We start from the raw sequence: 26,247 nt of genomic DNA on the forward strand, positions 1-26,247 counted from the left end.
TTTCTTCCTCCCTCCTTCAGTCTGCCTCCAAGTCCTATAAATGAGATGTTAATGCAGCCCTTGAGTTATTTTGTAGAGAAATTCTGCGCACAGAGCTGGCATGTCCTGAGGGACACCTGCGCAAAGCATGCGCCTTGTTAACTGTCATGTCTTTTCATTCTAATTCCAAGTGTTCTCTCCCTCTGAGGACCAGCAAGGCCAAGTGTGCTCTGATTTAAGAAGAAGCTGGGGTACCTTGGCCCTTATCAACAAGGAACCCAAGTTTCCTTAAAGGAGATGAGGTGGCCATCCTCTGAATCTGACAACCTCTGAACATGACTGATTTCTTCCCCCACCTTAACCCCCAAGACTTGACCTCCTCTCTCTGTTCCCAGAGCACTTCTGCCCCCGTAAGATAGGCATCAGACAAAAAATCTGAAACAGATAGGGCTTCTTGCTGTCCCAGGCAAGGCTGAGCTTCCCTGTGATCAGACTGCCCCTGAGCAGTTGAGCTTGGAGCGGATTTTCACATCCTGAGCTGGGGAGGTTAAGAGGTAGTTAGTGGCTTGTGGGGAAGGAGGCGTCCTCAGGACCGGTCCTTAGGAAGAAATGAAGTGTGTGACTTCCTAGCAGCAGGACACACTAGCTGGCCGGACATGGCAACACATCCCCGTAGCTTTCAGAGGCTGGATGGTGATGGTGGCTACCCCCCTGCAGAAGAGAGTAGTGGCTGCAGGAGTCTCTGTTATCCTGACTTCATCGACCTAGGAACTGCCATATTTAGGCCACAGCCAGGAGCTGTGTGGGTCCGGGCACAAGCCAGAGGGAGTGTGGGTGATACCTGCTCACAGATATCTTCTGGTGGGTGGGTACACAGAACTTGAGGTTGAAATTCTGAGTCTGGTCCCTGGTAAGAGACCAGACTTCTCTCTCTCTTTCTTAATAATTTGTTTATTTATTTATTGGATAGAGACAGAGAAATTGAGAGGGATGGGGAAGATAATGGGGAAGAGAGATATCAGCAGCACAGCTTGATCACTTGTGAAACTTTTCCCCTTTGCCAGATGGGGACTGACAGCTTGAACCTTGGTCCTTGCGCATGATGACATGCGCTCAAGCAGGTGTGCCACCACCCAGCCCCCAAACTCAAGGTATCGACAGTGTGGTGTGGGGGAGCTGAGAGCCATCCTGCCACAGAGTCTGTTCTGGTCAGGGCCCTGATTCCATAGAGCCAAAGGAGGAAGCAGGCTGAGGAAGAGTTCATTTTGACTGAGAGAAGCCAGGAAGTCTTTCCAGAGTAGGACATTTGAATATAGAAAGCCTAGCCACCAGCATGGAGGAAGCTTTTCCCTAATAGTCACATTCCTGCTGCACAGACTCTGAGCCAGAGGTCCTGCTCTGTGCGCTGTAGATACAGCCCCTCTTTTCCTCTCCGGCATAGTCCTTTGAAATAGGTCACTTTCACTTGACATAGAACACTGAGCACAGAGAGGTTGAGTAACTTGTCTGAAGTAAGACAGCAGAATAGCTGGTGGACATGAGACTTCCAAGTTGGATCAGAACTTGCTTTGAACCGCCTCAATATGCAGAATCTCAAGCCTGAATTTTCTTGTGGCTTATCTGTGGCTAGATTTCCTCTTTATCAAAGCGCCTCCAGGTTCCTGCATTTGTGAAAGTAGTCCACAGTTCAACAGACTCTTCCTCACCTTCTATTCTGATTCCGAGCCGTTCCGCTGGGAAGGTCCATATTTTATGGACAAGAAACTGAAGCTCAGGGGTGGAGTGGAGGCTGCTCTTGCTCTTCCTCATGGCAGGTACCAGCCTCGCAGTGCCCGGCTGCTTTCCTTGCCTTCTGAGCCCAGTGTCTGTTGTGCCAGAGTTGTATGTAGGTGGCTCGTCCAGAGCTCCAGTCCACAGGAAGGGTGACAGCCTGATTGACTTCCGGTGCTTTCCGTGTTTTGATTCTGAAAAATGCTTTGCCAGGACCATTAAGGAGCCTCGACAGAGGCGTTGCTTTCACAATGGAATTTTCCTTCTCTTCCTGTTTGGTATTTTCCAGTAATATTTCTATTAATGTTTCACTTTCGGAGGCACTAACTTCCTGAGAATTCGAACTTTCTCGACTGCTGAGCCAGGGAGAATTGAATTTTCCCTCTAAGTCATTTGGTTCCTTTCCTTTTTCTCCAAGGGGAGCACTCTCTGGATTTCCCATTTGTGCAACAGAGGAAGGATCTTGGAGGTGGGGCCAAGGGATGGAGAGAGAATTAGTCAGGGCTCCTGGGGAATGACTCAAGTCCAGTGTTTTCCAAGCGGCATCTAAGGTGAATGGTCAGAAAGGGGCTTCCTGAGACTCAAAGGGGAGAAGTGAATTGACAGATGGGTGGGGTAGGGCTCACTGCTGGCTCTGCTCTCACAAGCTAGACTCCAACCTCTCTGCTTGGCCATAAGAACCCAAGCCAAGTCCTTTCTCCTCAGTCACTCATGCAGCAGATTTCTGTTGAGAGCCTGCTATGTGCTGAGTATTGTTCTGCTTAGGTGCTGGGGATATAAGAGTGAATAAAACAGATAAAAGTCTATGTGTGTCATCCACCACCCCCATCCCCCAAGTGTTTGTCTCACCTGAGATAAGCAAAACAAATACAGTGTATCTGGTAGAGACCGGAGGAAAGTGAGCAGGAAAAAAAGAACTCAGAGGGCCTGACGTGGGGTTTTAGATCGGAACTTAGACAGGGCTTTGCCAAAGGCTATGCTGGAGGTTAACCTAGCTCTGAGGGATGCATCTTCTAGCAGAGGGCACAGCCAGGGCAAAAGGCTAGACAGGTGCATTCCTGGTTGCTTCAGGGAGGCCAGGGAACTGGGGTGACACTGGTGGGGCTGGTGAGGTCAAGGAGCTTGGTGTGTTAGACCTGGCGGCACTCGAAGGGCCTCTCACTTGAACTCCAGCTGGATGGGCCAGTCGAGGGTACTGAGCAGAGGAGTGATGCCAGCTGACTCGGGCTCTCCAACCACTCTGGCTATGTCGCGGAGAGCAGACTGGAGGGGATGGTGCGGAAAACAGTTGCATGGGGATTGAAGCCGCTGGAGCTGGGGTGCGAGACGCGACACACGTTAGAGGATGGGACTTGGGACCTGAGGAAGTGGAGCTGTGGGGTTTTGAGAAAGGAGAAATGGGTAGATGTGAGAGGAGGGTGACTTCCTGGGTTTTTGCTGAGAGGGGGGAAGACCCAGCCAGAGTCCTAACAGCTGAACTAGTGAACTTGATCCTGCAGCTGAGCCCTGCGACTGCCCTGCCCTCTGGGGCTGTAAGGTCGCTGAGACTAGAAACCATGGGTGGCCTCTGACTGGGACTGGGGCATACCTCCAGGAAGAGGAGGCCGGGGGGAGGTGAGGTCAGAGGAAGGTGCCAATGAGGCCTTCATTCCAGCCCTGGATCCATTATGCAGCTGAGCCCAGCGATCAGCCTGCCCACTGGCTGTTTGTCCAGAGCCTGGGGACTGCCTTGGTAGAACTGGAGGTGACACCAACATGGCCAGGGGTGGAGCACAAGGGAGCTCCCTGCTTCTGGTCTGAAATAGTCCCAGTTCTCTTAATTCAAAAGAGGCCGTCTGCTGAGTTGTTGAGACTAGACTGGACACCAGGAGAGGGTGAAGATGGGTGTTGTGGTTAAGTCTCTAGGGACAGGGCTGGGCCTGTCTGCCCCTGGTGCTAAGTATATCATTGTTCTGCAGAGCACTGTGAAAGAACTCACCCTTACATGGGGCGGGGGGGGGGGGGAGGTAGTAGGGGAATGGGGTGGTTCACTGCTGTAGGGGCTACAGGGAGGAAGGAAAGGAGATGAAACTTGGCCGGTCTTTATCAGTCTACGGATAAGTTCTAAAAGTGGGAATAACCAGAACGCTCTTCGCCATGAAGCTTCATATTTTGTGGGCTGTACACTCCCAGAGAGCCAGACAGCCCGTAATCCCCTGGTGCATTCCGAGCCACACATGTGATATGGGCCTGGGGCATCTGTGGAATGGTGCAGCCCCTACCTGCCGTGCTCGGAGGCCATTCCCCAGCACTGCGAGCTTGAGTTTTTGATATCCTTCAGTGTTTATCTCTCTGTTAACTTTTGTCTTCTTTTGACACAACCAAGACAAGTTAGGTACAGGAATGTTGATAAGCAAGACTAAAATAGAAACCAGCTCTAATTCTGTAATTCACAGAAACCCTTCTTAACTGTCGCCAGTTTTCCAGCTAGCCTTTTAAAAATCTGTATCTGTTACATGGCAACTTTGCCGCCCACACAATAATTAGTCTTGTGTGTGCTGTTCATTTTCTTGCATAAAGGCTTGGTGAGGTGTCTACATTATCTTAAAACATTCAGCAATGGTAACTTAACGTATGTTCTGTTACACATTTGATCTCCCTAGATTTCAGTAATTTAACAGTGCTGTAGCGAATATATTTGTAACCTGGTTGGTTCTCTGCAGAAATCTGTTATGGTTCTGGGAGTAATTCAGAGAAGTGTGTGTGTGTGTGTGTGTGTGTGTGTGTGTGTGTGTGTGTGTGTGACGTGTGTGTCTGTGTAAGAAGGTTAAAATTTGGTCACATGCTCTCAGCTCTGAGTATATTCCCGTCAATGCTTTTGCCCAGCACCAAGAATTGTAATGCAATTTAGGCTTGCACCTTCTTCAGTTGCTAGTGCATATGTGCGTGGAGTGATTTGCGTTTCTTTTCTAAAATTGTTTACTTACATTTTTTTTTGTCCATATTCTTCTACCCCCGAGTCTTTTTAATGATTTGTAAGAGCTCTGTGGGCTGAGGATCTCAGCTTCTTTGCCTGCCACATGGGTTATGGAATATATACATATATTTACAAATTTGTAAAGTGTCTTTTGGTTCTGTGTCTAGTGGTTGTAGTTGCTCACACTACTACTACTATTGTTTTCTGTCCTCAAATTAGTCTGGTGGTCTTCGTGGTTTCTTTTCTTCCTAAGAGTCAAGGTAGAGACCAGAGCAGGAGCTCTGACATAGGCTGTGCCAGAGATGGAGGCTGGGGCCTCACCCATGCAAGTCCAGGGTTCTTCCTGTTGTAACCCTCCCTGGCTCCTCTTCACAATCTTTTTTTTTTGTACTGCTTAGGAAGTCTCCTCCTCCCCCTCCACCGTCACCACCACCACCTCCTCCCTCTCCATCCCGTCCCCCCATCTTCTTTTAACATTGAATGTTGAGCACTGTCTCGAATTTGATTTCAGGGAGTGTATGAGACAGAGAGTTAATTTTATATTTCCAAGTGGTAGTCTGTCTGGACATTCTCTCCTTGTTGCTTGGTCTCTGATGTGTCTGTATTCCTTCAGGTGCCTGTTTAGACTTCAGTATTTTGACTCCTCCGTCTTTCTCCCTGACTGCCTAGAGGCCTCCAGCTATTATGGTAATGATGGTTTCACCTTGTCTTTATAAAATGACACCTTTCGTCTGCAGATATGCATGTGCTTATTACACATCCAGTCCTGACACCTGAGGGGAGTAGCTGAGCATTAGCATTTCATCTCTGGATCCGAGCAGCTGGGAAAACCTCCTCAAGTCAGCGTCTCCCTGACCACAGGGCCAGCCAGCCACCTGGATGGTTTGGGATGACTGTTGACTGGCTGTGGTCTGTCCTGTCTCAGTGGCTTTATCTGGGTGTGACTGCTTCCACTTTCACACGGGGACTTTTGTGGAGAAAGGGAGGTAAACATTTTCAGATACCTCCTGTGTGCTACCATTGGCAGGACAGAAATGAATACACCCCAAAGTCTAACTCAGAGCCCCAGAGGGGATATTAGAAAGACACTAGGGTTTTTTTTTTTTTGGATAGAGACAGAGAAATTGAGAGGGGAGGAAGAAATGGAGAGGGAAAGAGACAGAGAAACACCTGCAGCCCTACTTCACCACTCCTGACACTATCCCCCTGCAGGTGGGAACAAGGGGCTTGAACCTGGGCCCTTGCTCACTGTAATGTGAGCACTTCAGCAGGTATGCCACCACCTGGCCCCTAGGAATAGTGTTGATACAACATAGGGTGCAGAGAGAGACGGACAGGCAGGTGGGTGATTCCCAGTGGCCTGGGTGGCAATAGCAGTAGTGGAATTCTCTCTACCTAGGAGAGTTCAAATTTGAAGGGTGGGTAAGACTTGAAGGTGTGAAGTGGAGGTGGTCTAGTTCTAGTCACTTGGCTTTTGTTTCCTCACTAAGTCCAGTTCTGGTGATAGTCGTTCCCAGAATTCTTCACCCTTGCCTTTTCTGTCCCCCTCAACCCACATGTCCTTTGTCTTCATTCAGCAGGAGACCCTTTTCTGGGCTCCTGTTGTTGCCTGTTTCTCTTTCTTGCCCCTGCCAACCTCAGCCTCAGTCTCATCCATCTTGCAGTATCTGCCATGATGTGTGACCCTCATGAATCGGTGTTGAAGGAACCAGTGAAGTCCAGCCGCACTCCTGGGGGAAGTACCGAGAACCAGATGCAGGTTCTGAATGTCGACCAACCTTTGCATGGTTCTGACAGAGTGCCTGCCTGTGTCACCATGTTACTGAACCCTAACCGAGCCCTGGCAGCATTGGAATGACCAGAAGAGTTTTAGGGTTTTGTTTGTTTGTTTTTCCAAAATGTTGGATTCCTTGGTTTGCACCCCACACTACTGACAACATGGTGTCTGGGGAGAGAACCTGGTATTTTTGCATTTTCTAAAGTTCCCTCGTGATTTGGATTTGCAGTCAGGATGGAAAGTTGGTGCCCTCGACTTCTGTTTGGGGTTCTAGGAAAGCTGGGGGTCACCTAGTCCAGCCTCCTCTCCATGCCTGAAAACTTCCCTTGATGGGGGGGTGGGGGAGCTCTCATCAAACAGGCCACAGAATTGCCTGTTCTTTTGCATACATGGGCATCTAAGATTTCTTTTTCTTCTGATGTTCATGCCAACTTTTTATTGACTGTCAACTTTGTCTGTAGATCCTCCAATTGGATTAGTTGGTTGGATCTGTCTGACCTTTTTCCACATGACAACATGAAGCTGGCGAGCCTCTCTTCAAGGGCAGAGGGAGGCTGCAGACCAGCATTTCCTGGGGCCACAGGATAGCTCATCTGCTTGGCCGTGTGTTTACCATGGGTACCACATGGAAGACCAGAACAATGGAGGAAGCTCTGACATTGTGGTGTGTCTCCACTTCTCTTTTCTTTTTCTTTTTTTTCTTCCCTTTTGTCGCCCTTGTTGTTGTTATTGTTGTTATTGCTATCATTGTTGTTGGGTAGGACAGAGAGAAATCAAGAGAGGAGGAGAAGACAGAGAGGGGTCGCTTCACAGGCAGTGAAGCGACCCCTCTACAGGTGGGGAGCTGGGGGCTCGAACCGGGATCCTTTCACTTTGCGTCATGTGCGCTTAACCCACTGCGCTACCACCTGGCCCCAGTGTCTCCACTTTTCTATCTGAAATAAAAACAGGGATGGCAGGGCTGGGGGTGGGGGTGGGGGAGGGAATCCAGCCCAGACAGAAGTGGTGGTGTGCATATGCTTAAAGTCCCTGCACTGTCAAAACAAAAACATCCCCCTCCTCCCCGCAGCCAATTCTCAGCCAGGACACCAACTGCTAAGGACCAGGACCCTCCAGTAGCCAAAGGGGACAGCTTGATGAGCCCACAGCTAGGAGTTTCCTGGGCAGGAAGTGGCAGGCAGAAGCAGGTGGTGGAGGAGTTCGGAGGATCAGAGTCAGATTCCCAAGTGGATTTGTGGGGGTTCTGAGCAAAGAAAGTAGCAGGGAAGCAAGCGGGAGTAGATTCTGGGAAAGCAGGTAGGATGTCCCTACCTTGGACCTCAGCCCTGAGCAGGAGAAGTTGAGTGGCATGGGATTAAGGGGTTGCCCACTCTCCATCCTGGTGCTTAGCCCCTTGTGGGGGTAACCAGTTTTTGTTCGCTTTTTAGATAGAGACAGAGAAGCAGAGAGGAAGAAAGTAAAAGAGACCTCAGCACCCAAGCTTCCTTCAACACAGCGGGGATGGAGGGGTGGGGTTGGGGGGGAGCAGGGTCAAGTCAGGGTCACAAGCATAACAAAGTGGTGCACTACCCAGGGGGCTACCCTGCCAGCCCTGGGGGTAACTGGTGAGGCCAGGCACCACAAGAGCCCACAGCTGTGGACACAAACACAGCAGGAGACCCCAGCAGCCATGCAAAACAGGAGCACTGGTTCTGGGGGCCCGAAGCTTGGAGCTCAAATTCTGGCCCTGATGCCGGAAACTTAGTAACTTGGAACAAGTGATGGAATTCTCCAGGTCTGGAAAGCCCCATCTCTCCCCACGTGGATGTGAGCATCTCCCCACCATTCACTCCACGCCGTGCACATACACAGCCTGGTCCTCCTGGCAGGTCGTTGGCGCATCTTACAGATGAGGCATTTGAAGATGAGGTTTGGGGCGGGGCAGCACATAGGCTTCTTGTAAGGTTCCAGTGACACAATTTGCTTAAATGGCAGAGCACAATGCCTGGCATGAAGGAAGAGCTTTATGAGGCTTTTTATTTTGTCCACAGCCCATTCTGGGGCCCCGCCCAGCCCAGCATTCTGGCTTCTTCTCCCAGCCATGGGGGTGGGATGGGAAGGGTAGCTGGGGAGGTCATTCTGAAAACTGTAGCCATTTCCCCCTCGGCTAAGCAGCTGGACATGACTCTTTGCAGTTGGAGAATAGAAGGGCCCTGCACTCTGCTTGAGGAGCTTTATGCATATTAGCTAACTGAATGCCACAACGCTAGGAGGTGAGGCCTCTGGGTTCCAAGTTTCAGACAGGGAAGCTAAAGTAAACAGTTCTGTTAGATTGTCTTCACAGGTGACACAGCTGGTAAAGGCAGAGTTGGAGAAGGAGGCTGAGTGCAGGCAGGCAGTCTGGCTCCTGTCTGCCCTTCACCTCTGTGCTGCCAGCTGCAGACAACAGCGACAGACAAGACAGACGTCAGTTCTTTATCACCTGAGAGCCCTAGAGCATCTGGTTTGGGCCAGGGACTTACTCATCTTGTGGGTTCTGGGCATGATGCTGTCAAAGGGAACAGGAGGAGGAGGACTTCAGGGGGAGGTGACATAGAAGCTGGGCCTCCACAGAGAAGATCTGGATATTTGTGGAGGTTGATAGACAGTTGGAGGGGACCCTGTGGCTGATAGAAGATGAAAAGACACATGGGAGGAGATGAGAGGTGCTGGAATGGGATTTGAGGCCAGATGTCAGAAGCCTGCAGGGCCAGGCCACAGAATTTGCTCTCTTTATTCTGTGGGTAAGAAAAGGGGGCGGGAGGCTGGTGAGATCGCTCACTAGGATAGTGCACTTGGTCATGTGCACAGCGCAGGTTTGAGAGAGACTCTTACTGCAGAGAAGGAGACTTCAGCGTTGTGATCTCTCTCTCTCTTTCTGTATCTTTCTAAGAAGAAGAAAAGAAAGAGATATGGGGGTTGGGGAATGTCTGGGTCAACCTCGAGCTTTAGAGAAATCTCTTTGTGTGCAGTTTCAGAGGAGATATTGAAGCCTAAGCTAAGCCTGGAGGTGGGGGGTCTCATCTAGGAGGGCAGTAAATGCTCTAAGCCTGACCCCCCCCCCCCACATCCTTAAGCCATGAAATACGAGGGCTGACTACACAGACAGTTCTCAGATGACACTGGTCAATGGAGGGAAGTTGACCCAGTGCTTGCCAAAAGGTAGGATAGATTTTTCTGGATTGCTGCTGTCAATAGCTGAGGTGCCTCACTTGGGAGTCTGTAAGTGACCTAGTCTGCTAGAACATTTGTCCACATCCTCTTGGGCTCAGAGAGCTCATGCACCAAGCTCCCTGGGGTCCTGTCCTGGTCAGCCACTCATGAGGGACTCAGAATAGGGAAGGGCAGGACCACCCCACAACTAATTCCTGAGGGAAGGTGACTGGGTTAAAGCAGAAGGAGGAGAGGACAGTATTTGTTCTGGAGACTCACTGAGCTAGTCATCTGACCTTGAGACCAGGGGCTCTCAGCTCTCTCACCTGATGGTGGAGGAATGCAGTGTCCTGGTCAGACTGTAGCAGGTGAAGGAAGTGGAACCTCAGGGGGACAGCAGGGCTGCTGGGGCTTTGGCTGGTGCTAGGGAGGTGCTGACCTTCAGTGGATGTCCTTTGCAGGCAGATGCTTTTTTTTTTTTTTTAAGATTTTATTTTATTTATTTATCAATGAGAAAGATAGGAAGAGAGAAAGAACCAGTTATCACTCTGGTACATGTGCTGCCGGGAATTAAACTTGGGACCTCATGCTTGAGAGTCCAATGTTTAATCCACTGCACCATCACCCGGACCATGGCAGAGGCTTTTTGAGTGAATGCTCAGGATCCTTTGGTTCCCCAGAGGGGAAGAAGCATTAGCCGGGATGGAGATGTTTGCTTTGCTCAATGGAAAGTCCCCCTGAGGCTTCCCCCCTAGTCCTTCTGTGCTCACTGCTGAATCAGACCTGGCTCCTTTGGCCTGCAGTGAATGCCTTCCAAGTCCAGAAGGGAGGCTTTGAGATACAGATCTAGGAAGAACGTTCAGTCCAGCTTGGGACTCTTGTCGTACACTTGGGGGGAATTTGGCTGTCAGCTGACTCCTGCTTGTTGAGCTGTGGGGCTTAGCATCTTGTCTGAAAGCCATCTGTGGTGTGACTGTAAAGTGACAAGATGGTGGGAGGCAGTGTCATCTGTCCTTGTCACCCACAGGACAGCTGAGAACATCAGCACAGCCTGGATTCCACTTGCAGGGCCCTCGGGGGCCTGCACTTTCCAAATCCAGACATATGTGTGTTTGAGGTCTTGCTCCAACTCCAGCCTGTTTTTTGCCTACACCCTTGACTCTGGTTCTCTTATTTTTTTTTTTTAAACTTTACATACTGATCTAAGGAGACAAGCCTATAAAGAGAAGGGAGAGGGAGAGATACTCAAGCAACTGTCCCAACATCCCTGCAGATTTCCTTGGTGCTGTCAATAGTGCTTCCCTTAGGGGACCCCAGGGCTGCCTCACATGTGCTCTGTGAGCCGAGCTGTCTGCTGGCCTCTTCCCTTTCTTTATCACCCACTAGGACAGAAGTGGGCCTGGCTTACAAAAAGCAGAGGAATTTTTCTCCATCCATCCCGGCAAGCCCTTTGTTTTGAGGAGTCTTTTATTAGACATGAAGTCCCTAGAGGAAGCAGAAATTGCTGATAGTGACAGCTCACAGAGGGATACAGATGGAGCAATCTGGAGATTAAATGGTGTAATCAGTGGGTGGGGGTGAGGGTGCATTGTTTTTGGTACTATTCAGTTCCTCGCTCCCTATCTTAGAAATGACTTTCTTAGACTTGTCTGGTGGTTATCAAAATACTTTATTTTATTGTCATCATTTTGCTCTTGGCAGTTTCCTCTGCTCTCTCTCTCTCTCTCTTCCCCCCCCCCCCCCCCCGCATTTTAACAAGTACTTCAGAACATTGGATTCTTTCAAATCTAATGGTTTGTAGTTTCATTTGTGCTCAAACATTCCTGACTCCAAAAGTAAAGTTCAGTTGTGTACTTTCATTCCCTGAGAGAGTCCTGTTCAACTTGGGGCCTTTCTGGCGGTCACTTTCATAGTTATGTGTGGGAAAAGAGACTTTGGATCTGTGAAGAGGACTGAGATAAAACACATTCATATGTTTTTCTCTTCCAGACTATCTTAAAAAAAAAAATCACAAAGAAAAAAAGGGGGGGTGGCTTTCCTTGTAAGAAGATCTTCCCTAGAAGATATGTATATTCGAATTTCAAAGGCTTGTTTGAATGTGAAATCTAAGGTCATCTTGGCCTTCACAATCTGAAAATCAGAGACAAATGAGTTAGATTGTCATTATTAGGCCTATTCCTGGAGCCACTTAGGGCGTGACATTTTCTACTCCTTACTTTCTTTTTTAAGGTTTATTTTTGTGAGGAAGAGGGATGGACTAGAACATGTGGTGCTGGAGATCTGATCTGGGGCCTCACACTTGCAAATCCTGTTTCCTGCTACTGAGTTATCTTCCTGTCTCCCTGGCTCTTTAGTGACAAGGAGGAATTTATAAAGGAGAGACTCCTAGAGCCCTTTTGCTGTAGGACTGTGGTATTTCCCTGCATTTGTCTGAGGTTGGCTGGTCAGAACATTGACAAGGATTGACTTGGGATTGGTGGCAAGACTGTGTGTGATCATGGTGCTTGCAGTATTAAATACCCCATAAGACCTGCTCACATGCTGGCCTGGGGTCTGTCAGAGAAGCACTGCTCAGGTAGTGTCAGTCTGGGTTCAAGTGGAGGGTTCATGCCCAGGGATAAGTCATTTGACTTTTGATTCTGTGTCTCATCTTTGAGAAAGTGAGAGTGTTCCTTCCTGTCACCAAATTCATCATCAGGCCTCTGATTCTAGTAGCCAGAGTTGCCATAAAAATGTCGGGGAGGGGGAGTCGGGCTGTAGCGCAGCGGGTAAAGCGCAGGTGGCGCAAAGCACAAGGATAAGGATCCCGGTTCGAACCTCGGCTCCCCACCTGCAGGGGAGTCGCTTCACAGGCAGTGAAGCAGGTCTGCAGGTGTCTATCTTTCTCTACTCCTCTCTGTCTTCCCCTCCTCTCTCCATTTCTCTCTGTCCTATCCAACAACAACGACAACAACAATAATAACTACAACAATAAAACAACAAGGGCAACAAAAGGGAATAAATAAATAAAATTAAATTAAAAAAAATGTTGGGGAGGAGGAAATCTCAGAGAGACATAAGCAGAAAGGGGGAGCGACACAGCAGCTCAGACTGGGGGCCAGGCGCTAGTGAAGTGGGTTAAATACACGTGGCGCAAAGTGCGAGGACCGGCCCCGGCTCCCCACCTGCAGGGGAGTCATTTCACAAGCGGTGAAGCAGGTCTGCAGGTGTCTGTCTTTCTCTCCCCCTCTCTGTCTTCCCCTCCTCTCTTGATTTCTTTCTGTTTTATTCAACAATAGCAGCTATAACAACAAGGGTTACAAAAATGGGGGGGGGGGCTGGCCAGGGCCAGTGGATTTGTAGTGCAGGTACCAAGCCCCAGCGATAACCCTGGAGGCAGAAAGAAGAAGAAGAAGGAGGAGGAGAAGAAGAAGGAGAAGAAGAAGCTCTGAAACTACGACTCTGTGGCAAGGTGGTACCTCTCTCCTAGGAGTTTGCTTTCCTCCTAAGGATACAATGAAGAGAGATCTAGAATACACAAAAAGCTGGAGGTTGCTTGAATATCCAGCCATGGGGAAGGGCTGTCCAGCAGTTCACTTGGATGCATTATTGCTTTGCCGTGTTGGTAACCCAGGCCTGAGTCTGGTCCCTGCCACACTGAAATCAGCTTCAATATCTTGTTTCTCCATCTCTACACCTCTCCCTCTCCCTCTCCCTCTCCCTCCCTCCTCCTGCCTTGGTCTCTGTCTATCTGAAAAAGTCATCCAGGAGCAGGAGAAAAGAAAGGAAAAGAAAGAAAAGTAGAAGTTTCACTATAGAATAGCTTTCTTTTTCTTTTTGGATTTGTTTATTTGTTAGGATAATGAGAAGAAAGGGTGCAGAGGGAGAGAGACAGACTCAAGGACTGCTCGGCCCTGGCAGAAAGAGCAGCCAGGGATTCAACCTCTGGGCCTCGGACATGCAAGTTGCTTTTCTAAGAGGCTGAGTCTTCTCCCCCAGCCCTGAATGTTTATTTTTAAGTAGGCTAAAAAAACCCTAAATATCGACTTACTTCCTCTCTACCCTATTTCCATACACATATGCAGGGGGGAAAAAACTGGAAAAAAAATGAACCCAGCTGTGAACAGTGGTTGCCATTGGAAGGTTGGACTATTTCTCAGTTTTCAAAACCACATTTGTTTATTTGCTTACAAAGGTACATTAAAAAAAAAAGTTGTGGAGCGTCCCCCAGTGCAACGGGAAATGAGGCAGTCAGCCAGCTTGTCAGGCCATCTGAATGAGTGGTTACACTTCAAAGCTGGGGCAGAGAAGGGAGCCTCATTGTATTGGAATGTGGGCAACAAGGATCACAGGAAGTGGTGACAAGCCCTTTGTTATATAAGCTCACCAGGCTTGCTTGTTGGTGCCAGCGCTGGCCCTCGCTGCTTGCTCTGGTCACAGCCTCAGCCTGGGTAGGGACCTGTTATCAGGACTGCACAATCAGGCACCGGAAGCTGCAACACACACCCTTTCTCGCTTGACTCCCACTGGCACGCCCGGCTAGTCCATGAAGGGCAAAAGGCTGGAGTGGAAGGATTTTGGGTATTATTCCAGACCCCGGGGAAGATGCAGGGAGTTTCCCTGGCCCCTCTGGAAGGAATATAGGCTGTCTTCAAAAGCAAGAGCAGCCTGCCTCTCCTCTGCTCCTGGGTCTCGACCCTGTTGTTTACAACGGCAGACTTGCTGATGGAGTTAATGGAGAGATTCCCTGTTTGGAAGTTGTGCAGAGAGCAGTTTCCCCCCTCTGTCAACTTCCCAGCAGGAGGTGGGCAGGGCCCCACCTCACACATGACAGGTGCCCGTTGAAGCCTTGTAGTCTTCAAGAGTTTCCTGTGCGGAAGAGAGAGAGAGAGCTTGTCTGGTCAGGACAGTGGGATATTATAGCTGGAAAATATTTTTGTCCTCATGACTACAATCCTAAGCAGTTTTTTTTTTTGAACACCTATTGTATGCCCTGCTCTGCTGTGTGCTTATATATGTAATATATTTTTAAGTCTGTTTGTTTACTTATATATTTTTGTTGGATAAGACAGAGAGAATTTGAGAGGGAGAGAGAAAGATACCTACAGCACTGCTTGACCATTCATGAAGATTCTCCTCTGCATGTGGAGACCAGGGGCTTGAACCCACGTCCTTGCACATGGTAATGTGTGCTTCCCACTGGGTACACCACTGCCAGCTCCTCTGCTGTGTGCTTCACTCTAGGCCCATCAGGATCCTGCAAGGAAAAAGGACACATATACAGAGAGGCCAGAGGATGTGGCTAAGGCCCGCAGACTTCTCTGGTTTATTGACATCTCATCTTATTGGATACCAGGAATTCAATTTCAGTGACACTGTATTTTTTTTTTTTTAATATTTTATTTATCAATGGGAGGTTAGGAAGAGAGAGAGAGAAAGGACCAGACATCACTCTGGTACATGTGCTGCTGGGGATCGAATTCAGGACCTCATGTTTGAAAGTCCAGTGCTTTATCCACTGCACCACCTCCCGGGGACCACTTACTTTTGGTTTTTAAATTTATTCTTCTTTGTAAAAAGATTTATTGATTTCATCTGGGGTGAGGGGGAACCAGAGCCGCGGTCTGCTACATTTGGCCCTGGGGATCAAGTTTTACACACGACCAGCTGAACTACCCACCCTCGCCTGCCCCTTTCAAGTTCCGGCTCAGAATTAGTCAGTCACTCTGGATACACGGAGCCTCATGTTGCCTTGACTGGGTGGCAGTGGACGAGTCCCATGCCCTCGCTGGGCCACAGTGTCTCCATTTGTAAAACAGCCAGCTCTTCCCTCCTGTCAGCAGGCAGTCCTGTCTCCTCCAGCGAGTTCCCAGGATAGCTCCTAACAGCTGTGTCCAGACTGCAGGCTCCTGTGGAATGTGGTTGTGTCCCTAAGAGGTAGTCGCCTGCAACCCAGGGATCTTTCCTGTCAAGCGGTGGCTGTCACAGGTGACTTGTTTTCTCCAACTAAGGAGACATCGGGAATGAAGTCGTGCAACTCGACGACAAAACCACAGTCCTCACTGCACTTTGAGCCCATTCAGGCTTCCTGCCCCTGGCAAGCTCACACGTCTCATTCCTTGGCCTGATCCCCCACCTTTTCACCTGCATTGGTTTAGAAAAGCCACTGGCAGTTTCCAGGGACTGAATCCACGCTAGAGCATGAAGGCCTTTCTGGCCCAGGGTGCTCACAGGAGTGTGTGACCCCTTTGGGGAGGTGCAGTGGGGCTCGGGAGATTTCGGCGAGGCCTCCAGAGGCAACCGCCCGCTCTTGCTGGCGCGTGTATGTTCTCCTGCATCTCACACGGTGCTGAGTGACAGACAGCAGGCTGTTTTGTTTTGTTTTGTTTTGGGTACAGGGGCTTCATGGCTGCATAGTTCCAGCGCTCCAGATGAACTGTTTCTCCTTTTGATTTCAGAGTCTGAGAGAGGCGAGACAGCGTAGCACTGTTTCACTGCTCATGAAGCCGCTTCCCCCATGTAGCTCGTGGTACCTCCAGGTGGTACCAGGGGCTCAAGTCCAATTTCTCACACATGGTAATGTAACCTTCTACCGGGTGAGCTATCGCCTGTAAGTTTGGGGTGTTTTTTAATATCCTTTTTTTCATAGTTAATGATTTAATAATGATTGACAGGATTGGGTTAAGAGGGGTACAGTTTCACACAATTCCCACCACCAGAGTTCCATATCCCATCCTCTCCTTCCTTCTGGGAGTTTAGACCAAAGATCTTTATGGAGTGCAGAAGGTGGGCAGTCTGGCTTCTGTAATTGCTTCTCCACTGGACATGGACATTGGCAGGTCCATCCATATCCCCAGCCTGTCTCTCTCTTTCCCTAGTGGGGTGGGGCTCTGGAGGGGGAGGCTCCAGGACACATTGGTGAGGTCATCTGCCTGGGGAAGTCAGGCTGGCATCATGGTAGCATCTGCAACTTGGTGGCTGTTGGGTGTTGTATGCTTTACATTGGGTTGTTCTAGATCTCCCACGCCAAGAAAATTGGATCAGTCCTGTTAATTTCGCGGGCCTGCTTGGCCCCGCCCCTAGGAACCCCGACAGAGTTCAGAGTGGCAGAGTTAGAGAGAGTGTTTGGCGCTGCTGCAGGGGAAGGATGCAGGACAGATCTGTGTGGTGATTGGTTTGGGTTAGTTTATGAATCGTTGTTCGTGAATAAAGAAATACAGCTTCCCTGCCCAGCCATCTGTCTCTGGTCGTCTCTGTTACCCGCCCGTGAAGCTAGCCTGGCCAGCTAGAGCCGCTGAATTTTAACAACAAATGGCGCCCAACATGGGGCTCGAACCCACGACCCTGAGATTAAGAGTCTCAGGCTCTACCGACTGAGCTAGCCGGGCTCCTGTGTGCTGGCGTCGGCCTCTTGCGGGCTGCGGGGCTGCGGGGCTGTGGGCGCGGTGCGCGGGGTTGTCTGGGCGCAGCCTGCTGGCTGGCTGTTTAACCAGGTGGAAACAGCAGCTCCGCACCTCGCCTCCCGCCCGCTGGCTATTCTCGCTGGCTGTTCTGAGTTTGCCCGAGTGAGTGGAAACCACAGAGTGGTCCAGAGATAAGTGTTCCAGAAACAGCAAAACAGTCTCGTGAAGAAAGAGCAGAGGCCTTTGGAGATCTCTTCACAAGCAGAAGAGAAGGCCATAGTACATAGGTAGCCAAATTGTCTTTACTTATCTGAGAGATGCGCAGGTCAGGTCCACGTGGGCGCCATTTGTTGTTAAAATTCATGCATGAAGCTGTCCCTGTAGGTGGGGACCAGGGGCTTAAGCCTGGGTCTTTGCTCATGATAACTTGTTGTGCTCAACCAGGTACACCACTGCCCAGCCTGTTTTTATTTATTTATTTATTGGAGGATTCATTTTTTTAAAGTTGACAGTAAATGCAATCGTTTATATATGCATAACACTCCCCAGTTTTCCACATAACAATACAACCCCCACTAGGTCCTCCTCTGCCATCATGTTCCAGGACCTGAACCCTCCCCCCACCTATCCCCGAGTCTTTTACTTCGCTGCAACACACTACAAGTTTTTGTTTTTAAGGTTATTTATTTATTTAAATTTTATTTATTTTCCCTTTTGTTGCCATTGTTGTTTTTTATTGTTGTAGTTACTGATGTTGTCGTTGTTGGATAGGACAGAGAGAAATGGAGAGAGAGGGGGAGAGAAAGATAGACACCTGCAGACCTGCTTCACCGCCTGTGAAGCGACTCCCCTGCAGGTGGGGAGCCAGGGTTCGAACCGGGATCCTTCCGCCGGTCCTTGCGCTTAGCACCACGTGCGCTCAACCCGCTGCGCCCCCGCCCGACCCCCTTAAGGTTATTTATTAAAGAGAGACAAGTCCTCTGACATGTCTGGCACTGATGTTCAAACTCAGACTCTCATAAACATATACACCTCTCACTCTACCAATGAACCACCTCCCCGCCAGCCAGTCAATAAGTATGTTAAGCTCCAATGTCAACACAACTTCTTTTTCTTTTTCTCTTCCTCCCCCTCTCCCTCCTTCCTTCCTTCCCTTATTCTTCTCTCCTCCTCCTCCTAATACCAGGATTTCTTACCTCTGGCTTTTTTCAGATAGAAAGAGCCAGATAGGGGAAAAGCAAGGACACCTTAGATGTTTCCCTTAGTGGGGGCCTGACTTGAACCCTGGTCCAGTCGCGACACAGCAGGCACACTCTCCAAGTGAGCTTTCTTGTCAGCCGTCAATGCAGTTACTGTGGCGCCTCACTCCCTCACTTCTTTCTCCCGTTGCCTATAGAAAGTGCCTCTGTATAACATAGGGACGAATGGGTGTGACTGTGTACCAATAAAACGTTTCCATTTTTCACTACAGAAACAAAACTTTGCAGAGGTCTGCTCTAAAACATTAGACGCACCTCCTCGTGATCACAGCCCCTGTTGATGGAGTCTCCCTATTTTGTATATGTGGAGAGAGACATAGACACCCACATGTCTCTTACAAGTTGTCGCTGTCCTACGCATGACAGAGATTTGATGAAAGCCTAGCTGAACAGGACTTGCCCATATATCTCAGGTTAAGAAGTCTAGGTCTTGAAGAAAATGTACACACACCCCCCAACACACACACACACACACACACACACACACACACACACAGTCGTGTCCTCCTGTCTAGTCTGGTTTGTTATAAAGATGTAGGAAGCTGATAGATTGTCAAGGGTTTTTTTTCCCCAGTGCTGCCAGGAACTGTCAGCTATGGGGACATCCCTATCTGATGCCCCACATTGTCTGAATCTTGATTTGTGCTTCTGTCTTGACTCTGGCCAGGGAGGTAGCCCAGTGGTAGAGCCTGGGACTTGGCATGTGTGAGGTCCTGAGTTAATCCCACTTTCTGTATAATGCCAGAGAACTGCTCTGTACCCTCACTTGAATAAATAAGAATCCTTTTCAAAATGTATTTATTAGTGACTTTATAAGGATTAACAAGATGGTAAGATAACAGGTATATAATTCCACACAGTTCCCACCACCAGAGTCCCCTGTCCCATACCCTCCTTGGAAGATTCTCTGTTCTTTATCCTTCTGGGCATATGGACCAAAATTCTTGATGGGGTGCAGAAGGTTGAGGGTCTGGTAGGCTCTGTAGCCCCCAGGAGGCCCCCCCTAAGACCCCAGTAACTCCAGCAGAGTGGAATGCCTGAGCCCCCCTTTGCTCCCCCCCCATCGGTCTACACACTAAATGGCAGGTGCCTGGAGGAGGCTGAGGGGAGCAGCAGGTGGGCAGCTGGGAAGAGGTGTCCTCTCTCCTCAGGAACAGATGGAGGTGATGCCAATAATAGCAGGAAGGTGGCTCCATGGGCAGAGTGCAGGACTTGTGTGTATGAGGTTCCAGGTTCAGTTCCCAGCACTGCCTAGACCAAAGTGGCTCTGGTCTTTCGCTCGTAAAATATCTTTTTTTAAAGGGAAGCTTATCTGTCTGGCAGGTGTCTGCTTTGCCATGTGTGTGGCCCAGGCTGGGAGTGCTGTGACATTGGGGGAGGCTTTGTTGTGCCAGTGTCTGCCTCTCTCTGTCTCTGTCTGTCTGCCTCTCTTTAGGAAAATGTCTCTCACAGCAGGAAATCATGTATGTGTCGAGGCCCCGGCACAAGAAAGTAAACTTACGGGGGCTGGTTGGTGGCCGATTTTATCCTGTGTAAGGTGCCCTAGTTCAGGCCCCTGTAGTGGAGAAACTTCAGGAGCAGTGGGACAGTCCTGCAGGTGTCTCTTTTTCCTCCTCCATCTCTCCCTCTTTATCTCCATCTATGTCTGTCTCTGTCTCTCATCCTCCATCAAAAAAAGAAAGAAAGAAAGAAAGAAAGAAAGAAAGAAAGAAAGGAAGAAAGAAAGAAAGGAAGAAAGAAAGAGGGGGAATGGTTGCCTGGAACAGTGGAGCAGTATCAGAGCAGAACCCCAACAATAACCTGATGGCAGAAGAGGAAAGTAGTGAGCTAGCAAGTCTTCAGCACCTGCTGGTACAGCATCTGCACAGGCTGGGGGAGTGGAACTGGGGGTCCTTAGCTCTTTCCATCCACCCCAACACATGCTAGGGCTTAGCATACATTTTTTTAAAAATGAATAAATGAATTAGACTTTAATACTCTTTCCTAAAAGATTCTCTCTCTCCGTGTGTGTGTGTGTGTGTGTGTGTGTGTGTGTGTGTGTGTCTAGCTTGAAGACCACCAGTGCCAGCTCTAAGGAGGTGATTGAGCCTTGGCCCCATTGGCAGTGGGGATAGGACAGGTTGGTGCAGGGAGGGACGTCTGAGCAACACGTGTGGTGCTCTCCCCATTATTTGGCCTTTTCCGGTGTGGCCCAGATGCCAGATAATGAGGTATTGGGCTGCACAAAGCACTTCCTTGTGCGCGAGAGGCAGAGCCGGCCTTGAAGCCAGTTGGCCACTGGCCTCCTCCCTGTAATTGGTGTGCAGCAGCAGGTTGGAGTGGGCTGCCAGGCAGAGCCAGGGCTTGCCCGCCCTCCAGGCCGCCGCCTCGGCTTGCTGGCTCCCGCACAGGGACCAAGGCCCTGTCATGAGCCGGCCCTCTGAGCTGCCCTGCTGCCAGCATGCTCTGGGAGGATTAAAGGCAGTCGGCCGGCCCTTCCCAGAACCTGCTGACTCAGTTGATGGTCCCCGGGGCAGAGGGTTGGGGAGTATCTCTGACCTTCAGTCCCCCCTTCCTCATCCCCAGTCGCCTTGAGTTTCTCCCATCTAAAAGCAGCTGCTCCCCACAACTAAGTGGCTTTGCTTTCTCGACCTCCAACAAGGAAACATCTTACTGTGTTGGGAGTGGGCAGTTTCACATTTAAAGTGTCAGTCATGGGCCAACAAAACAGTTCAGTCGGATAACATGCTACCTTGCCATGTGTGTGAGACCCAGGTTCAAGCCCAGCCCCCAGCACATTAAAGATAACTTTGCGGTTGTGGTCTCTTTCACTCTCTACCTTTTTGCCTCTCAGTCTCCATCTTTAAAAGAAAGAAAGCGGTGGTTCCTGAAATCTAAATGTGCGGGGTAGCTAGTCACTGCGTTCAAGGGGCTGGGATGGGGGCGGTGGCACTGCATCCCAGCAGCTCAGTCCAGTGTGTGGGGTGAGCTTCCACTGTGGCCGCATGGAAGGATGCGGAAACAGTGCCTCACGGAGTCCGGAGAGGAATGGGCAGGCAGCAGGCTCCTTGGGGGAACTGGATTCCATTCTGGCACTGAGCAGTGGCTCAGGGAGGGAGAGGAGTCTCCAAGGCAGAGGGTCTAGCTTGACAGTAAGCATGGAGTTTGGTTAGCACATACCAGGCGGGGCCTGATGGCGAAGGTGTGGGACCCAGTGACGACAGGTGGGGCTGTGGCCATCTGGCAGAGGGTGCAACAAGTGACTGTGAGGGGTGACAGTAGGGCCAAAGAGCCCCTAGGTAGGCCTCTGTCCCTGTGGGGACCCAGGGAAAACTTAGCCCTCAGCCCAGGACTGGAATGAAGAGGAATCCACCCTCTCAGCCTTGTACCACGTGGCCCCAGGAAGGCCCCTGCTTGGCCAGGCTGGAATTGAGTTCCTACTGTCCTGGCTGTTGCATCTGGTTCTTGGGGTGACTTTCAAAGAGCCCATGCCGGTGACTTTGAGGGAAGCCAGCAGATGGACAAGAGGGGAACGGGTCCCTGCTGCTCTCAGCTGAAGCAGCAAGCGGTAATGTACAGACCCTCCCATGGACATTCATTTATTCATTTTTATTTCCACCAGGATTGGCACTGAGCCTCAGTGCCTGCCAGATGAACCCACCTCTCTTGGCAGGCTTTTTTTTTTTTAATAGAGGCAGAAATAGAGAGGGAGACACCTGCAGCACTGCTTCACCACTTTTGAAGCTTCCTCCCTGCAGGTGAGAACCAGGAATCCATCCATGCAGGTCCTTGCACATAGTGACATAGACTCTCTCCCAGGCACCCCGCCGCCCAGCCCCCATTTGATTTTATTTATTTATTTTTTTACACTTTTCATTTCTTGGTGTATTTTCATGAGGAGGAGGGAGAGGAACAACACCACTCTGCTCCAGTACAGCTCGTGGCCTCTCAAACTGATGTTGTCCCAGCCGCCTTGGGGAGACAGAGGGAGCAGGTGTCTTTAGCTCATGGTTTAGGGATGGAGAATGGCTGCCTGAAAGTCGCCCAAAGTCAGGCAGCCCTCGAGTGGGGTTGGGCCTCTTCTCGCTCCAGCTCAGTCACTTAGTCAGCACATGGCACTGTCCCTTGCTGATGAAAGGAGGTGAGGTTTGTAGTGCAGGGGTAGCTGACAATGGTGGGTGATTTCTGATTTCACTAGTATAAAGCTCCTACTGTGTGTAGGGGTTGTGCTTAGCCTTTGCTTCATTCCAGCTGTCACCTTGGTGGTGGTCCTGTTAGCCCCATTGGGGTGACCAGGGCACAGGGAAGTTAAGTGACCTACACAAAGTTCTGTCCCGGGGCAGAAGTGGCATTTGACCCTAGGCCATCCCAGAAGTCCCTGGTACACCTTGGCTTGTCCAGCATGCTTTATAATTAGAACAGGCTGCAGCTCCTGCTAGTGACTTCCTCACGAGAGCTGTACTTGGAGACCTGGGAGGACGCTGCAGACAGCAAAAGGAAACAGGTAAAGGATGAGGCCACGAGCACTGTTGAAGAAGTATGTTTACAGCTGGCTTTGGTTGACTGTGCTCTGGCAAGTTGTCAGGCCCTGTCCGTGACTCTCAGTCTCTACATTTCACTCCTCAGAACCTCAGGTGACCTCCCATTCCTTGCCTTTTGGAATAACTACGTTGTTTTATCCAGCATTTGAGCGCCCCCCCTGTCCCCCAGGTGGTCCCCCTTCCTCCCTATGCTAAAGGGCACCCCCCTTGGGTCACTGATTTGTCATGGACCCCCCCCCCCCCCGCCTTTACCCCCCACCTAGAAAAGGCATATGCAATTCAGCTCCTGCCCTACAGCAAACCTTTTGTTATTGTTTTATTTTATTTTATTTTACTCTTATTTGTTATTTCATCATCACCAGGCACTACAGCTCTTCCACTCCACGTTGACTTTTTTTCAGAGAGAGAGAGAGGGAAAGGGATGAAGGGAGAGGCTGCTTTCTCCAGTGTGGAGGTGGGAAGTCAGTCCTGAGCCTGTGTCACACATATGCCAAGCTGGTGCACTATTCACGTGACCTGTGTTGCAAGCCCTATCGTGGGGGCTGGGGTGTGGGAGACACAGGACGGAACTAGGGCGCAATGCCGGGAAGTGCAATGCCGGGAAGTGGTGCCTGAGATCGGGCCTTAGGCATATTGGTGCTCTGACAGGCCGAGCTGCTTCCCTGGCCTTTGACAAGACTCTTGCCTTAGCCTATCTTGTCTGCCCCCCACCCATGGGTGTGCCTGTGAGGCTTGCTTATGATTTGGGGCGGGGGGGGGGTACTATGTTCTTCAGTGTGTGTGGGGATGGGAGAAGCAGCTTAAGGCAGAGCCTCCCCTGGGCAGAGGCAGTGTAAGGTCCTGAAGGTGCAAAGGGCGTTCTGGGTGTTAGGCTTGAAGGGCCTATGTCTGTGTGTGACAAGAAAGATCAAAGGCCCCTGGGATGACTGCACTATGACCCTTCATCCCTGACTGCAAGAAACAGCCCCAGCTCTTCGGCCTAGAAAAGAGAGGATTCAGGTGAGGACAAACATCCTCCAGTCCCTCTGTCTCCAGGTTCTCTGGAGGTGACTCACCTCTAAGCATCTCTAGGGCAGGGACCTCCCAGCCCAACCTGGGACAGCTGCATTCCCACCCACCCTGCATCTTGCCGAGCACACGGTGTGACCCTGCTTCACAACACTGACTCAGTCGATCTCTGTTTAGGCAAAGCCCCAGTGATTTTAGCATCCAGAGTCCTCCAAACCCACCTCCCAAAGCCAAATGTACCTGTCTTTGTAGACACCCATCACGCAGCCCCTCCAACGCTGTAGTCTGTCTCTGCCAACCTCTGTCCTTACTTGTATGCCAGGAGTCCTCCTGCCTGACCCCAGGGGAAGCCCTTCCAGCCCTTGCCCCAGCCACCTGCTGCCCACCCGCCTGCTCTCACTGACGTGAAGCCCAGTGGCCAGGGACAGGGTAGGCTTTCAAGAGCTCGTGTCTCTTCTCCTCCAGCAGAGCACCCAGAGCCTGTGGGCTGACGCTGTCCACCTGTGCACAACACCCTACTTCCCACTTCACTCTTCTGAGGTGCCAGCACACATCCAGCACGGATGTGGCATTCAGGTGGCCGTTAGTTCTGGGACTTGCCCAGAGCCACACATGATGCCAGCCGGTAGCCCAAGCAGAACCACTACCTGGGCTTTCTTCTCCTTATTCTCTGCCTCTCTGAGGCTGAAGCTTCAGCCTCGAGAAAGTGTTGTGTAAGGGAGTCTTTCCAGGCTAGAGGGCTGTGGGGGTGGCGTGTGAACCAAGCCTGGTCCTCCGTGAACAGTCACACTGAAAGAATCAGGCTGCTCCCAGCACCCCTGTGGTCTGTGGTGCAGTTCTAGAAGGTGACCTTAGAACTCAAGTCAGCACTTCTGGCTCAAAAGACAACTAGAGAGGCGGGCACAGGCTGCTGGGCTGCTCTGCGAAGTACCACCCAGAAGAGTTCCTCCTCTCCGCTTCTCTCCCCTCATTTTCACTTGCACTGGAAAGCCTGGCCTGTCAGGAACATGCCCAGCAGCTCAAAGGTGGGTAGTCAGTGGCTCTGTGGGGCCAGGGGTATCTTGGACTTAGAAGATGAGTGACCTTCCCTGAGATAGTTCCTAACATCAGAGCTGTTTCCTGATAACTGCGGGCTGTGCGGTCAAGTTAAAGAGGCCATTCAGCAGGTCAGAGGAAGCAATCTTACAAGGGGATGTTGTGGTTCTGTGGCCTCTGCTCCGTGTATGGGGCCGGAGGTGGGCAGAGGGTCGTAAAGCCAGCACGCTTGAATCAAGAATCATGGAGTCCATTCAACCACACACACGAAAGGGAATGGGCCCCTTGGCCTCCACACTGTGACCCCTTTCTTTGGATCTTGCAGCCCGGATATCTGCTGCACTTATGCAGTGATTCCCATGTTGTAATTAATAACGTCTTACATTGGGCTCTTTAAGTGTCTTCCCCCCCCCTTTTTTTAACCACAAGTGTACCTGCCACCTTTTCCCCCCCCACACTTCAAATCTACCACTCCCAGTGGTCCTTCCTTTTCTTTTCCTTTCTTTTTTTGATAGAGACAGAGAAATTGAGAGGGAAAAGAGAGAGACTTGCAGCCCTGCTTCACCACTGTGAAGCTTCCCCCTACAGATGGGGACCAGGGACTTGAGCTCAGATCCTTTAAGATTCCAGTTGCCAGGATTGGAGACAGTGTTGTAGGATAGCATTTGATAGGATAGAGAGAAACTGGGAGGGAGAGGGGAGGGGAGGAAGAGAGGAAGAAAAGAGACATCTACAACAGCACTGCTTACCATTTGTGAAGCTTCCTCTCTGCAGGTGTGGATGAAGGGCTTGAACCCAGGTCCTTGTGCACGGTGATATGTGTACTCAACTAAGTGTACCACTCACTGCCCAGCCGCCTGGACAGAATACTTTATCTTGGAATGCTTGTCACCATCCTGATACCAAAGCATACACATTCTCCAAGGAAAGAAACAGTCAGTGGCGAGCTGTTTCCTACACTGCACTTTCCTGTCCATCCACCTCCCCTCTAGCCTGGCCTGACAGGCTTCAGGGGTTCAGAAACGTGTTCTTCTCCATAGCTGACAGTCTGTCTCCCATCTTCCAAATCACACTTCCCCTGGCTTCTCTGCAGCTGGCTTAGCCACGCCTGTCTTTGTGCTCTCCTGGACACACTCCTGTCCCTGGGTCCTCTGCCTCTTCCCACTCCTGTCACCTTCCAGCACCACTGCCCTTGTGGGTAGACCCAGTCCACTGGCACTCTCCTTGCTCTCAGGAGTCCTGGGTGGATGCTTATGGACTAGCTGGGCAACTGGGTGGGGATCAGAGTGGGCAGCTCCCTGGGTGAAAGGAGAGGCTAGAGCAAAGGATTGTGGGAGGGAGGACTTGGGCATGGAGCAGGTTCACTGTGTAGCCTCAAGTAAGTTTCTTC

The 26,247-nt window shown here is 50.5% G+C and overlaps 1 protein-coding gene and 1 non-coding gene across 3 annotated transcripts in view; one reads left to right on the forward strand and one right to left on the reverse strand.

Annotated features, from left to right (window-relative positions):
• Positions 1-26,247, forward strand: part of SHB (SH2 domain containing adaptor protein B) — a 167,028-nt gene that overhangs the window by 7,962 nt on the left and 132,819 nt on the right. The gene's annotated exons all lie outside the window — the stretch shown is intronic.
• TRNAK-CUU (transfer RNA lysine (anticodon CUU)) lies at positions 16,948-17,020 on the reverse strand. Its single transcript has one exon. It is a non-coding gene; the product is annotated as a tRNA-Lys (tRNA).

The sequence above is a fragment of the Erinaceus europaeus genome, chromosome 10 (genome assembly GCF_950295315.1).
Source record: "Erinaceus europaeus chromosome 10, mEriEur2.1, whole genome shotgun sequence".
Classification (NCBI taxonomy): domain Eukaryota; kingdom Metazoa; phylum Chordata; class Mammalia; order Eulipotyphla; family Erinaceidae; genus Erinaceus; species Erinaceus europaeus.